General features: G+C 44.2%; 1 long non-coding RNA gene across 2 annotated transcripts in view; it reads right to left on the reverse strand.

Annotated features, from left to right (window-relative positions):
- Nucleotides 1-299: 299 nt before the first annotated feature.
- LOC148686196 (uncharacterized) overlaps nucleotides 300-16,059 on the reverse strand; it is a 59,265-nt gene continuing 43,505 nt past the window's right edge. For both annotated transcript variants that reach the window (XR_015948885.1, XR_015948884.1), the window contains exon 3: nucleotides 300-459. This is a non-coding gene — a long non-coding RNA (uncharacterized LOC148686196). The remainder of the gene's footprint in view (nucleotides 460-16,059) is intronic.

A 16,059-nucleotide genomic window follows, 5' to 3' on the forward strand; every position in this document is an offset into this window, starting at 1 on the left:
GTGGGAGGTGTAGTCCCAAAACATCTGGAGGGCCGAGTTTGGGGACGCCTGCTCTGGTTGCATGGACCAGACACCTCTTATTTTTGCACCTCTGTGCTACTTGAAATAATAGTCCTCACATCTGTCTTTTATATTGCCAGTTTTACTTTTTGGCTTATGGCCAGTCTGAGCAATGGTGCCTCTTTAAAAGGTTACCGGGGAGGAGCAGAGTGTGAACACCAACATTTATAATTCACATGAGCCAGTTGTCTATACCAAATAAAGTATTTACTGTAGCCTTTGCGTAGAGAGACATGAAACATGGAACTAATCACATTTAATCTGAAAGTCCACACACAAACATTCTTCTCCCCCCCCTTTTTTTTGCTTACAGCTTGGAGCAATGGTTTCATGGCAACTGTTTGGAACAGAACTTGTCTTCCTCTGCTTGATGGGGCCAATGGGAATCCAAACTGGGAGCTGTGAAAGTAGCCAAAAAAGAAACAGGCAGTTCTCGCAAAGTTGTTTAAATGGTTTTTTACAAAACTAAAAACACTTGAACTTAGAACTGTTAACGTACTTGGATGTTTACCACCTGGCACCAGTAAAATAATGTCATTTTCCTTACTGAAGGCAAACAGCAGGGTCCTCCCCCCGCCCCCAGTCTTGAAAGTAGCTTGAAAGAGGGACCACTGTTCTTAGTGTGTACCTCATTGCGCTGTTGCCTCTGGTCAAAGAGGATTTGCAGGTTGTTGTGGAGTTTCATAAGCTTGTACAACAGTCGGTCAAAGAAAATGTGTATACAGTGGTACCTCGCCAGACGAACGCCTCGCGGCACGGAAAAATCGCAAAACAACGTTTTGTGATTTTTTGGCAGACTCGGAAGACGAAGTTTTCTACGGCCGTGCCATAGAAAACTTCGCAAGACGAAGCAGGGCGCCGCGAGGAGAAAGTCTCAGCCGCCTTGTGCTTCCGCCGCCCGCCATCGCCTGCCTGCCTGCGTGTGAACGGGCTGTCTGCTTGGGCGCGAGGGTCCGGCTGCTGGGGAAGGAGGGAGGGAGCCTCTCCCTGGCCGTCCTCCTGCTTCCCCCTCCCCAGAGCCTTAAAAAATTCCGGAGCGGCCATGGCGGGTGAGTCGGTGCCTTTTTTTGCACTCCCCCCCCCCATAGGAACGCATTGATTAAATTTCAATGCATTCCTATGGGAAGCCGCACTTCGCAAGACGAAATTATCGCAACACGAAACGACTCGTGGAATGAACTAATTTCGTCTTGCGAGGTACCACTGTAACATGCGAAGGGAAACTTCAACTTCCTCAATAACCATGGCTTGGATCCAGAGCTGCCTTCCTGCAAACCAGCTCCTTCAATTTCACAGAATGGCCTTTGATCCAGCAAAGGTTCCCATTGGAAGATGTGGAAGTGATGTTGACTATTCTTTTTGCCCACAACAGGCTTGGTGTCACCACCCAGCCATTTCTGGATATTCCCCCAACGTTCTGAAGCAGATTGGGGAGGGTGCAAGGAGATCTAAGTGAAAATTGCTTCCTCCGTCTTCCAGCTACATGTTCAGTTCCTGCACACGTTTTGTGTGTATGCAGCATTTCAAGACTTGTTCATGTTACATGCTTATGAGAAAAGGATAGAGTGAGCAGGAAAATTAGGGCATGGTGATGAAGACACCTTGTTTTGCTCATGGGCTGGTTTTAAAACCATTATTTTTAAAAGTGTCTAGCATCTGAGTGGAGACTTATCTGCAGGCATGTTACGCAGATGATTTCTCTCATATTAACAGTCAGGAACAAAAGCAAACAGATGATTAAACTTATTTGTTCAGTATAATTAAAAGACATACTCTAGGTAACACCATCATATTTTTAGCCCGCTACCTTGAGGATATTGTTCAAACACCAAATGTGCTACACTTGGGGGGGGGAGAGAATTCAGATTAATTAAAGCAACACCTGTCATCAGGTAGACAGATATTAACAGCTGGCATTGTTCTGCATTTAAAAAACCCAATAGCTAATAATTTTTGAGAAAATCCTAAATTTTTGAGAAAATCCTACTTGTACCAAAGTAACTATGGTCATCCCTTATCCCATGTACATTTTTCGTTTAAGATTGGTTTACCAAATCAATTCAGACATTTTAAATTAGATTAAAAATGTTTTCTAGATGAATGTCAGTGTACAATGTAGGATTGCAGTCTTTAAAGTAAATTAGGAATAAATAGCTTAAGGGGCATGAGAGGATTATTTTTGAGATAGGCGACAGACATGGAAAACAGACAATTATTTATAAAGGTGAAAAGGACACACAGAATTTAAATGACTTACCTGACAGCAATCTCTGGGAGAGAGAGAAAAACAACTCCAAGCCCTATTTCATATATTGCATAAAACAAAAAGTAATTTTCTCCCTCTGTTAAACGGATTCTGTTCTCAGTATGAAGAGGCAAACCAAATAATGTTTTCAAGCTGTATACTACATACTACCATTAGAAGGAAGCCGCCGCATCACTGAGCCTAATCATCTGAAATATTCAAATCCCATAAAATAGTATTAGGGCTCTGCTAGCATGCAAGCTGAAACAGAGCCCCAGAATCCTTTGCAGCAACCTTTCAAAGGGTTGTGGGGCACACTCCCAGATTTGCAATAGGCACCACTCATACCCAAACCGCCGTAAAAGCCAGATTCTCATGCTGCTTTGTGGATATCTACCCCGATAACTTTGTTGCAAGGTAGCCTATCAAGGTAGTATTCAACTAATCAGGGGTCAGCAAACTTTTTCAGCAGGGGGCCGATCCACTGTCCCTCAGACCTTGTGGGGGGCCGGACTATATTTTGAAAAAAAATAATGAATGAATTCCTATGCCCCACAAATAACCCAGAGATGCATTTTAAATAAAAGCACACATTCTACTCATGTAAAAACACCTGGCAGGCCCCACAAATAACTCAGAGATGCATTTTAAATAAAAGGATACATTCTACTCATGTAAAAACATGCTGATTCCCGGACCGTCTGCAGGCCAGATTTAGAAGGCGATTGGGCCGAATCTGGCCCCTGGGCCTTAGTTTGCCTACCCATGAACTAAGTGTTACTCATACCCATTGAAAGTAATGGGCATTGCCTAGTTGTATTTATTAATTTCAGTGTGTCTGTTCTGAGTCAAACATAGTTGAGTACCGCCCTGTATCTTTTTCTTCCAGTGTTTTATTACAGTGGTACCTTGGGTTACAGACGCTTCAGGTTACAGACTCTGCTAACCCAGAAATAGTACCTCAGGTTAAGAACTTTGCTTCAGGATGAGAACAGAAATCGCACGGTGATGCGAACATTTGGCAATAGCCCACCTCTCACACTGCATTGTGCAGCATTGTTGTGCTGCCCGCTGCAGTGTGATGCCCAGTATGGCCGAACCGGTCGCACTCCCCGAAACAGCCTCTGCACACTGTATATGGACATAAAAAGAGTCCTGCTGGATCAGAGGAAAAGCTCATCCAGCCCAGAATTCAGCTCTCTCAGTGGTCCACCGAAATGTCTCTTGGGAAACCCACAAGCAGACATCGGTGCAATGTCCCTCACCCTCTGTTCTGCAGCAAATACTGTTCTGAAGCAAACTGCCTCCGATTATACACGTAGCATATTGCCATCCAGGTATAATCATATGTATAATATTATATTTAGTACCATCAAATATATTGCATTCAAATATGTCCTTGGTCTATCAGGTTAAGAGATATCCTTACTGCTATGTTACACCGTCACAGATACTGCCATTAGCGCACTTAACATTTGAGAAATAAGAAGGGTTCATACTCTGTTCCTTGACAACTCTGCAGCATTTGCACTTAGCAGGCAGCTGTGGTCCCTGAGAAATATGCTGGTTAGCAGCACTGACATGTCCACAATGGTGTTGCTATTCCTGGTTTCTTAATGCACCCCTCTGCGATCTTCTTGCTTGCCAGTCTCACTGTCTTGATTAGACACCCTTCAGCTGTATTATTATTATTATTATTATTATGGTAAGAGTAAGAAAAATCAGAGAAGCAGTGCTGGTGTACAGAATGTGTATCATTTCACAAGAGAGAAGTCTGACGAAAATGTTTAGTTGAAAGCATAGCCACTGGAATATTTATCGTGGCCCAGGATCTCGTTTTAATTGAAAACTATAATTAATTTAGTTTTTGCCATCTCACTTGAATCCTTAGGAGATCTATATCTCTGTTTCTACCCTTTCAGGAAGAAAAAGTTAAGCTGCTATTTCTGATTGGTGGCTGATTTGAGGGAGAACCACGTATTGCAGCTGCAGCTGCCCTGAGGCCAAAACAAATGTTGGCACCCTAGATTTAAATCTGAAACGAGATTTCGGCCTTATTCACTTTGTTTTGAATTGGTTGTTCTAAGGCACCAGCCCTAGAATTTTACTAAAATTCGTGAGTTTCCCTTCATCAATCACAGTTTAGGCCAAATTGCCTTATTGTTGTGTCCATTCATTTTACCACTCAGCAGTTAGGCGTGCCGGGAGGTGGGACTCTGCAGCTGGGCATGCAAATACAGTCATACCTCGGTTTAAGTACGCTTCAGTTTGAGTACTTTCAGTTTAAGTACTCCGCGGACCTGTCTGGAATGGATTAATCCACTTTCCATTACTTTCAATGGGAAAGTTTTCTTCAGGTTAATTACGCTTCAGGTTAAGTACGGACTTCCAGAACCAATTACACTCATACCTCAGGTTAAGTACGCTTCAGGTTGAGTACTCAGCGGACCCGTCTGGAACGGATTAATCCACTTTCAATTACTTTCAATGGGAAAGTTCGTTTCAGGTTAAGTACGCTTCAGTTTAAGTACTCCGCGGACCGTCTGGAACGGATTAATCCACTTTCCATTACTTTCGATGGGAAAGTTTGCTTCAGGTTAAGTACGCTTCAGGTTAAGTACAGACTTCCGGAACCAATTGTGTACTTAAACTGAGGTACCACTGTAGAAAACATTAGGGAATAAACTTTGTGAATTACATGGCTGCCTTCACTTGCCCTAAAGGCAGGGATTTGCAAGCTTTCACTGGAAGGCAGGAATCAGGGTTCTAGGAAAGTGAAATTTTCAACTTTATCAAATGATTAAAATTCACATATAGGGGCCTAAGTTTTCAGAAATGGAAAAAAATGCACCTTTTGAAGTGAACCAGATAAAGAATGAAGTTGTGTTGTGCAGTTCCTCTTCAAAGCTTTCCTTCTTTTATACACTCAGCCTCACAGAAAAGAGAGCAAAATAATAATGAAATCAGAATCCACTCACTTTCCTCTCTTGGAGGTATTGCTTCAATCATATTGTTACGCTTTCCTTGCCAGAGAATAGTTCCAGATAAATGCATTTTCTTTCACATCAGCCCATCAGGCTTTTTTTTAATGCTGCAATTTAGTTGTTGTCTGATTAGCACGACAGCCAGTCATGTAGTGCAAGATCTCTATGACCAATAACAGTGCGTGTCAAAGAATAAAAATGCTACGCATAGGTGATTCTTATAAATCACGCCCGCTCTCATGCTGACAGAACTGCAGATATTTACTCCCGTAGATAGCAAGCTTTAGGGTGACCTTCTTTTGTTGCTTGGAATTGTTATTGTTCACTTGTATACAGTACATTGTGAGTCACTTTGAGCAATTTTGTGGGAAAGTGGTATGCACAGACGTTGAGGGATTACTTTCCTTACAGCAACTAAACCATATCTCTCTTTTCCTGTCATGCCATTTTATTGTATTTTGCCCTTAAATTATATTTCTAGGAGCTCTGAGGTGCTTGATCTGTGATAATATATTTACTTGGGTGAGACACCCCAGATACTGTCGAGGGACTTTTGTTAAAGTAAGCTTTAATACTCTTAAATTGTCTAGTTGACTGTGTGGTTTTAGTATCATTCGATTAGAATGCATTGAAAATCATTATTCAGCAGTGGGGGTATCACATCTAATAATGTATAGAAAGCCAGGAGTTGCCCAAGGCACCTAGATTTAAAACACATTGATTACTGAAGGAGAGAAGAAGAAGAAACTGAATAAATCCAGGTGTGCCATTTCTTATTTCAGTAGAGTTCCAGAGAATCTGCTTATGCTGTTACACTCCTCTGATGTGTCTCTTTTATATGGTGAGCCCACTGGCAAAGTCCCTCCTGTTCTTAAATGGTATGCAGTGTATTTTTTTAAAAAAGCACTGCATAAAGAATATATATCATATTATCACTAATCTTGATCTTGTGTATCTGAAGAAGTGTGCATGCACACGAAAGCTCATACCAATGACAAACTTAGTTGGTCTCTAAGGTGCTACTGGAAGGAAGTTTTTTATTTTGTTTCGACTACGCCAGACCAACATGGCTACCTACCTGTAACTTGACCAACTAATATTGAAATCTAGTTTTCAATGCCGTTACTTGTTTGGAAAGTTTCTCCATCAGAGCAACTGTCTACACTTTTTTGCCTCCAGTCATACGTCTGCAAATTGTCTGTGGTTTTCTAGTGTCGAGCTACAGTATTTATTCCCGTTCTGCAACCCCCCCCAAAATGATCAGCTTCTTGTGAGGAAGATTCTTTTGTTCTCTGAGGAAGATTATTAATAAAGCAAACCGAGGAGTACTTTGTATGTCTACTGATATTAGGCTTAGCTCCTTAAATACATTTGTCCAGAAAGCTTTAATCCATATCACATGCCAACCAATAAGGAAACAGTACCAATACACCCATAGCAGGTGGTGCTGTGGGTTAAACCACTGACCATAGGGCTTGCTGATCAGAAGGTCGGCAGTTCGAATCCCTGCAACGGGGTGAGCTCCCGTTGCTCGGTCCCAGCTCCTGTCAACCTAGCAGTTCAAAAACATGTCAAAGTGCAAGTAGATAAATAGGTACCGCTCCGGCAGGAAGGTAAACAGCGTTTCCGTGTGCTGCTCTGGTTTGCCAGAAGCGGCTTAGTCATGTTGGCCACATGACCTGGAAGCTGTATGCTGGCTCCCTCGGCCAATAACGCGAGATGAGCGCCACAACCCCAGAGTCGGTCACGACTGGACCTAATGGTCAGGCGTACCTTTACCTTTACCAATAATACAGCTGCAGTCCCTCCAACATAGAGGTGAAGCTTGCGAATTAATCCTAATGCATTTTTGTGGTGTCTTTCTGATTTTAGTGCAACTATTTGCCATTGGATATGGCTTGTTTGGTGCTCACACCAACATACTGTACTGTGCTGGCAAATTTGGATAGAGAGATAAGAACATTTTAAATGAAATACTCCATGTACAGCATTTTTCAGAAGCTGATGCTCTTATATGTAACTATAATTTCTGATATGGACTCCAGGTAATATTTTGCAATGTATGCTGTGTTCCTTGACACTAAAGGTGCAGGGCAAGGTCTGAAGCCATGTAAAACACAATGATTTTGTTGATGCCATAGGTCTGTGTCAAATCAGTGCTTAGGTGAGCGATGGCCTGGGAACCCTGTATACTCCACTTCAGCTCCATGGAAGAAAGGCAGAGGATAAGTACAAATTATAAAATGGAATGTGTTACGACGGCATGAAAATGCTTTCTATCAGTGGCCTCTTGGATTTTCAGTATGTTAAGAGCTCTAGGGGCACGTCCAGATGACATGTTAATTGTGCATTTGTTCTGATTTGTTTTCAGGGAGGTTAGATGATGCTGTATCAAAGGAAGCGTTACCCCACACTTTCCAGTGCATTCTCCCTTCACTTTATCACAAAAAAGGTGTACTTTTGGGGAACCAGGATTGTTGAGAAACCTGGTATGAGATTGAACCCCTCTTGAAAACAGCGATAGCTTCGGAGAGCCCAGCTGCTTTGAAGTGATTGCATTCATCTGATTGCTTGAGTGAGAAAGGGAGGACAAACCGGTGATACTTTTTCTTAATTTGCCATCATCTTTTAAACGAGAGCCAATTATTCCTCTGGCATTCTCTTTTTGTCTTCAAAGCATAATCTACAAGCCATCATTTTCACATAAATAGAAACTCAACTAAAAATAACTCTTCTTAAATGTTTTATCAGGCATCTGGTTTTGCCTGCTGACACCTGTTTTTATTGAAACTCAAGCGCACCTCTCCTCTGCTGTATGCATTTCTGTGTAGTCTTTAATACAGTAAAAGAAAGCTAATGGGTTTAAAAAGGACAAAGCTGAAGTCTCAGGGCTAGTCCAACCATCTCACTAAATTATTGGTTTTTCCTTGAAGGTGGTGTCAGAGAGAGAGAGAGAGAGAGAGAGAGAGAGAGAATGGCAAAATATCTCAGAATATTTATTATGGAAAAGAGCCTTTTGCTAACATAACATGCAGCCTGGATTTGGGCATTGAGCAGTGCTGAATGGGACATTGTTGTGGACAGCCTGAGAAATCTTCATCAGCCAACAACCCTTAGAGTGAAATGAAGCTTAGTTACAAAGTAGTACCGTAAAGTTCCTAGATTATTGGTATAGGAACTCATGAGTGGCTGGTGAGAGCCATGCGGTTGAGCTGGATCAACCATCTCAAACCTCTTCACATGCTACCTATTTCCTCCCAATGTAAGGGAAATGACATAGCTCAGCCCAGCTGGACAACCTACTCTATGGTATTAACCCCTTCCTGTATTTATTAGACTTCAGCGTGTTGCCTAAATGAGGCTGGTTATCTCACACTAATTTCCTTACACAGAACCAATTTCATCTGCACAGCTGTTCCACTGAAATGAATGGGAAAGTTGTTGAGGGCAGGGGAACTGTAAGCATGCACTGCAATTCCCGACACTGGAACAAACTGCTGTTATCACTATGGCCATGTACAGGAGCCCCCAGTTACTTTGTGATGCTCAAATTATATTTCAACAGAGAGGAGAATGTAGGAGGTTTGTCTGAATATAGAAGGCTCCTCTTGGGAGAACTCCAATTAGTGGTGTTCAACGCACACTTTTACCTGTAAGTTTTATTGATTGCAACAAGATCAGAGCTTTGCTTTTTTACTACTGTGCAGGCACCACTGAGAAAATGGGGTTTGTTAAGTGCTGAACAATATCAGCAAGCTTTTAGATATATATTAAAGCTGTCAGAAGACTTCTTCCTACCTGCTGTATATCTTGTGATGTGACCGTACAAACACAGCAGTAAGAAACAAGGCCATTTTAAGTCTCCTTTCATACATTATCTTCTTCCTTTCCATATTTATAATTTTATTTTATTTTGTTCTGCTTTGTGGGTGTACAAAGTCACAGATGAGATAATAACTAATTAATGTTTGTAACATGCCTTTAAAACCTGGGATAGAAAGCGTTACACATGCTTTCATTAGTGTTCGGTACAGCCTCCAGGGCAGTTATTTCTGGCTCGTTAATTTGCAATCTAATCTGAAATTTCTATGGGTAATTTGAAAAGGCATTTGAAGTAACTACAAGTTGTTTGTTTTAAAGCATATTATTCCCTGATTTTTGGAAAGAAAGAAAGAAGGGAGAACAAAGCAAGACCATTAGAATGTTAACATTGCCGCATTAAAGAAAACCAACTGTGGTACAGAGAAGTTGCCGGGGGGGGAGGCATTTGGAAACAGAAAGATATTAAGGTCGGTCATTAAATAACCCTTTGTGAAACCAAGCAGCCAGAACCGGCCCACTCATGAGGCAAGGTGAGGTGGCCTCCTCAGGTGGCAAGATCCACAGGGGCAGCAGATCCTGATATAGATCTTTATCCCACCCCACCCCACTGCCATTCTTGATGTAGATCTTCACTCACCCCTTCTTCCCTGGTGGAGAGGTGGGGCGCCATTTTGTGGTTTGCCTCAGGCGCCAAAGTGTCTTGGGCCAACCCTGCCAGCAGCATTTAATAAACTGCATTCTTATATCTGAAGAAGTGTGCATGCACACGAAAGCTCATACCAATGACAAACTTAGTTGATCTCTAAGGTGCTGCTGGAAGGAATTTATTTATTTTGTTTTGACTATGTCAGACCAACACGGCTACCTATCTGTAACTTGCACTCCTATATGACACTTACTCTGAATTGTTATATTCACCCTATCAGTCAACATGTGACTTTGTACAAGGATAATTATGGCTAAAAACAAATAAAAATACCGTACTTTTCTGTCTATAAGACGCCCCCTCATATAAGACACCCCCTTTTGGGGGGACTCAAATATAAGAAAATGGGGGGAGATGGCACGGAGTTGTTGAGCTTTCTTGCGGAGGATTACCCAGGGTTGTTGAGCTTTCTTTAGCAGGGATTGCCGAAAATCGCTCACCTGCATGCATCCAAAAATCCGCCTCTCGTCTGTCCCCTCGTCGGCAGAAGCTGCCAATTGCCTGCCCAATTGCCGCAGCGTCAGCCAATCAACACCAGTCATTCATGCAGCGACCAATAACACACCCTATAGCCGCTGACAGCCATGGCAGCAACCAATCAAATGTCCACCCTATGCACTATCTATGTATCCATGACACACACTTTTAAGCATATTTTTTAAAGAAAAAAACCGCCCCTGCCCGAGGATTGAAGGTGATGCTATGGGGCAGCTGTTGTCTATCGTGTGCATATATATCCTGAAACAGGCTTTTATGATGCTTTTAAAAAATGTGAAAAACTTGCTCAGCCATAGACCAGCCTCTGCCAGCCTGATGCCCTTCATATGCTTTTGACTTCAACTTCAAATTATCTTGGACGCATAGGGCTGGCAAAAGCTGCCACACAATGTAATGGGACAATATACAGTAAATTAAATACCGGTATTCAAACCATGGGCAATGATGCCTCCATCCAATACAATTACCAAACTTCACACAACTGAAAGCCACAGCTAGTTTGGTCCTTAACTGTATGACGTGGAGCCCTGTGGCATTTTGAAGTCTGGTCATTTACAGAAGCATAACTTTTCGTAAACACAACATGTACTTGAGGGCATGAGGAGATAGTCTTGCCTCCCTTATCAGTGACCCTAAATTCCTCTGCTGATGTAGAAGTGCCAGGGGCAGTGACACTTTCTGACCCAACTTGGGCTCATATTACATTTTTGAAAGATGTGCTGTTTCTTACTGGCCTTGGACTTCCTTCTCTTATCCTTTCCCTTTCTAAATCGCACATGCACACAATCCCACACCAAAAAGGGAATTTGTAAGCTGCAGAACAATTTTCTCATTGGCAACTGCCTGCTCGTGGCAGTCTTTATTTTTTAACATTTATTTGACTGCCTTTTTGTCGATTTGAACAGGCAGTCTGATGAAGTTTGTCACATAACCACTAAGCTGGGCTAATAAAAAAAAGAGAGAAAATAAACCTGAGCTGTTCTAATGAAAACAGCAAATACCTTCAGTTACATCAGCATCACCATTCTACTGTCCTGCAAAATGGCAAATAACACATTGTCCCCCAACACTGCCCTATTGGGGGCTCTTCCACAGGTAGAATTGTTCCAGTATCCTGGCAGTGTGTTCCAATGCTTGTGTGTTTCCCCAATAGTCATGTAGGCTTGGAATCCACCAAAGTCCAGTCAAAGGTGCTCATCTTGCTTTCAGGCCGAGGGAGCCGGCATTTGTCCACAGACAGCTTTCCAGGTCATGTGGCCAGCATGACTAAACTGCTTCTGGATCAACAGAACACCGTGACAGAAACCAGAGCGCATGGAAACACTGTTTACCTTCCCGCCACAGCGGTACCTATTTATCTACTTGCACTGGTGTGCTTTCGAACTGCTAGGTTGGCAGGAGCTAGGACAGAGCAATGGGAGCTCAGCCTGTCACGGGGATTCGAACCACCAACCTTCTGATCAGCAAGCCCAAGAGGCTCAGTGGTTTAGACCACAGCGCCACCCACGCCCCTTTTTATATTCTGCAGCGGGCTGGGAACCCTGTCTGAAACCCTGGACAACCACTGTAAGTCAATGTAGATCTTACTGAGCTAATAGGCTAATGCAGGGGTGTCAAACTCAAATTCATCGGGGGCCGCATCAGCAGTTTGGTCACCCTCAAAGGGCCGGTTGTGTCTGTAGGACTATGTGTCCACTCTTTATTATCATAAATTATTGTCACTGCATTCAATTATTACTGTTTTTTGTAATAACGTAAGCTCATTCCCGCTCCCACACGGATCACATTCCTGCATCGTGGCGCGTGTGTGGGAGGGGATGTAAACGAGGGAAATTTGAACAAAAGGTGGGGATCGACGGCTTCCGGGGGGGGGGGGGCTCAACTAAACCTTCAGCAGGAAGGAGAAAGCCACTGCTGGGATTAAAAACCTGCAGATGGAAAGAGGGCTTCCCTCTCCCGCCCTGCGCACACCCAAACCCCGCTAGGCAGGATGCCACACGCTGCAACCCACCCCATGCTTTGGAGAGGGGCAGGAACATGCGGTGCAGCGCCAACTCCCTGCTTTGCTTTTGCATCCTCCCTCCTCAGCGCCAGAGTCCCTTCCCCTCGCGCTGAGGGAGGGCAGCGGATTTCCTGAGGAGGAAGGCGGCGGCAGCCCCAGCGGACGTGCATCTTCGCCTCAGAGCTGCTCTTCCCCCCACCCGCGCTGTTGTTGTCTTCGCCGCCGCCTCTCCCTACCGGGACTGCAGGCAGAGAAGGCTTGAAACCCCCCCCCAAAAAAAATCCCCCTCCCACCTACTCAAACCGCGAGGCGACTCCATCTGGAGCCCTACATCACGAGGGGCTGAGAGGAGGCGGCGGCAGAGCGGGAAGAGCAGGAACCCATGCCGTCGTCGTCACCGCCTCCCTCCCGGCCGCCCCCTGGGGAGCAGCTCCGCCGGAACTGAGAAGCCAAAGGGCGGCTCGGGGGTGGGGGGCAGAGCAAAAGCCAGGCACCCTCCCGAGTGTCTATGAGGAGAAAACAGGGGAAGAGGGAATCAAGAGAGCGGCTGTTGCGCTTCGCCTACTTCCCCCTCAGGCTCACTCCGCGTCCCTTTCGCCCGCTCGCTCGCCCCACCTCCCGGATGCAGCCAAGGAGAGGAAGGGAAGCGGCGGGTGGCGGCTCCCCAGTGCCGCCTCACTCGCTCTCGGAGACAACAGCAAAGCCCGCCAAAAAAAAATCCAGCGCTGCTCCGTCCCGGCACCAACTTTGCCGGCGGCGCCTGTAGGGCTTTCCTACCTCCTCGGCGGGCTTCCTTCTCCTCCTCCTGCATCTCACTTCCCCGTCTGGCCGCTGTGCCACCGCCTCCCTCAGCCTCATTCGAAATTGAAATTCCCTGGCCAAGGCCGTCAGCGCGGCTCCAGTGCCCCGGCCTCCGCCTGCAGCCCCGCCCCCGGTTTTGACCCTCGGCCAATCGCAGGCTCCAGAACTACTGTCAGCGGTTAGTGTCGGCGGCGGCTACGCGGGCCACATGACGAGGTCTGGCGGGCCGGATTAGGCCCCCGGGCCTTGTGTTTGACACCCGTGGGCTAATGGTTTAATTAAGTCGGAGGTTCCCAAACCTATTTGGCCTACTGCCCCCTTTTCTGGAAAACAAATACTCAGTGCACCCCTGGGAATCTATATTTTTTAACCAAAGGGGAGGGGTTGGCGTTGCAGCCCGCTTGCAACTGGCCAAATAGGCAGGCAAGCTGTGATCCACTTTCGGGGTTGAAAAGGGTTCCACCCAAGCCTGGGGAAACTCTTCACGACCACCAGATCCAGGGGAGGTTGTTATTGTCATCCAGCAATGGCGCCCAACCTGGCGGTAAGTGTCATTACACAACAGATGCAAAAACCTGTACAAATGGTTTTTCAAAAAAAAATTCTTCCTTCTTTATGCTCGCACCGCCCCCCAAATTGCACCTGAGGCCACTACAGCACTGCACTCCGAATTTTTCCAGCGCCACCCAGGGGGCGTTATTGCCCACTTTGGGAAACACTGGGCTAAGTATAAGGCTGCCTCCTATGTTCTTAGGATCAATGTGAATGTGGCCATAGAGAGGTAAGTAACAGCTTGCACATCTGCATTCCACTTATGTTCTTACTCTTTGGTAGGATTCCCACCAGTATCAAATGATTTGCCTTCCCTGAATTTTCCAGCCTGAATTAATTACAATTCCCAGCTTCATTTTTAGTTCACATAATATCAAGAGGGACTGATTATTTTCGGGGGGTGGGATGGGGGGTGGAACCAACTTTTAAAAGGACGATCTTCCAATATGCATCTCTCAGGAAATTCAATTTCACTCGGTGCCAAACTACTTTGTAACAAGCCCCCATGGGCACCTGCATCAGTCACATGGCATAATATCGAAATTGATGTGATGGAGGAATTCTTTTAGTTCAGAAAAAATAAGTTGGCACTTATAGACGTTTTACCACGGAAGACTGACAGCGCTGCAGACTCGCAAGAGGGAATTATTTGTATGTTAGTTCTGTGACGGGCACCATGGCTCAGCCAAGTGACAAGGAGAAAAGCTAAAAGCTTTCATTAGAAGAGAAGCTGTTGCAGATGTCTGGGCAAAATGAGGCACGAAGTATAAATAGCTCGTTCAGTTGCTAACCAGTGCCAAGATTCTGTTAAGGCTACACATCTTATTGGCTGGACTGCCCTAGCAATTGCTTCCCATCAATGTTGCATAGATCAATGCTGCATTGATAAGAGGGCCACCAAAGGCGGAAAGCCTACCATGTCTTAAGAGAAGGGATGTAAGAAGGCAGATGTTTCTGTTCCAACCTGTATTCATCGCAATCAGTGCTCTTTCCAATCTGCTGCTGTTTGGGTTCTGCTACATTATTAGTGTTGGATTGAGGCACAGCTGATGTGCAGTTCAACACTGGAAGGTTCAGCAAGTCTGATCCTAGCTACTTGAGCAGCTCCACAATTACCAGTCCTGATTTACTGCAGAGAGCAGAATCTGATACAAGCACTTTGACTTATTAGCAGCATCACTCCCTTGACCATTAAAACAAAAACTTTCCCAGTATAATAATAATAATAATAATAATAATAATAATAATAATAATAATATATTATTTATACCCCGCCCATCTGGCTGAGTCTCCCCAGCCACTGTACTGTCCAAGACTTTAAGAACAGCAGAAGCAGCAGGGAAGGGAGAAGATGAATTCACGCGGCAGGTGGAATAGCTTTATACATCTTTGTTTCTCAGTTTGACCCTTTTACGTGGTTTTGTAGGCATTGTGGTATTTCGTGCATTGCGACTTGCAGTTATTTTAATTGATCAAAGTTTAGTAATTATTTATTGTAATTATTAAGAGAGAATTTGTTTAATTATTGTTTGCTGATGTTTTGAGAGTTAATTTTACTGTGCACTGTTACATTCTAATAGATTATTGAATATTACTTTATTTGATATAAGTTGTTCCATTTTAAAGTAATGTTTCATTATGACTTTTTTTTTTGTATTGGATCAGATTATTATAAGGCGCATGTTATTTGTTGTATATCCTGTTGCTGTAAACCGCCTTGTGCATAGTAATGTAGGAAGGCGGTGTACAAATTAAAAGTGAAATGAAATGGGGGAAGAGCTTTCTTTTGCTAATGTTCTTTTTGCAAGGTCAAATGACCAGCGCCTGTACCCACGCACACTTATGGAATTAGAGGAAGGACAAGCGGAGCATTTCACTGAGGACCCAAGCTGGGCTGTTTGTAAAGACTGTAACAAACAAGGTATTTTTGGAATCCATGAAGAATGTCACAAACTTTGCAGGAAAGGTAGAACTTTTCTAATCCCTTCATGTTTAATTTATGCTGTCAGCTTCTAGAAGCTACAAAATGCAATTAGATGGCAACTTCTTGATGCTGCTCCCGTTTCAACTAGAGGGCCCATGAAAGCAAAATACAAAATGTCACATTAGTAAGACAGAGCTAAGAATTTTCACGTCCGATTGATTTCAGTGCGAGGGAGTTAATACATGTGCAGAGTGATTCCTTTTGTATTTTTAAATTAGAAGGGGTGTCCTACCATGTTTTATGGGCATTACTCACAAGAAATCAGGCACGGGTGTGCAACCTCTTATAAGACTTTCGCTGGATCATATCAATACTCAGGCTGTCAGTATGCTTTTCTTATAGCTGGCTATCTTCAGCCAGTCTATGCTTGACTCAGATACTGGCTGTTTTGGTGAGGTCCAGCTC

This window comes from Zootoca vivipara, chromosome 3, assembly GCF_965207765.1.
Source record: "Zootoca vivipara chromosome 3, rZooViv2.hap1.1, whole genome shotgun sequence".
Lineage (NCBI taxonomy): Eukaryota > Metazoa > Chordata > Lepidosauria > Squamata > Lacertidae > Zootoca > Zootoca vivipara.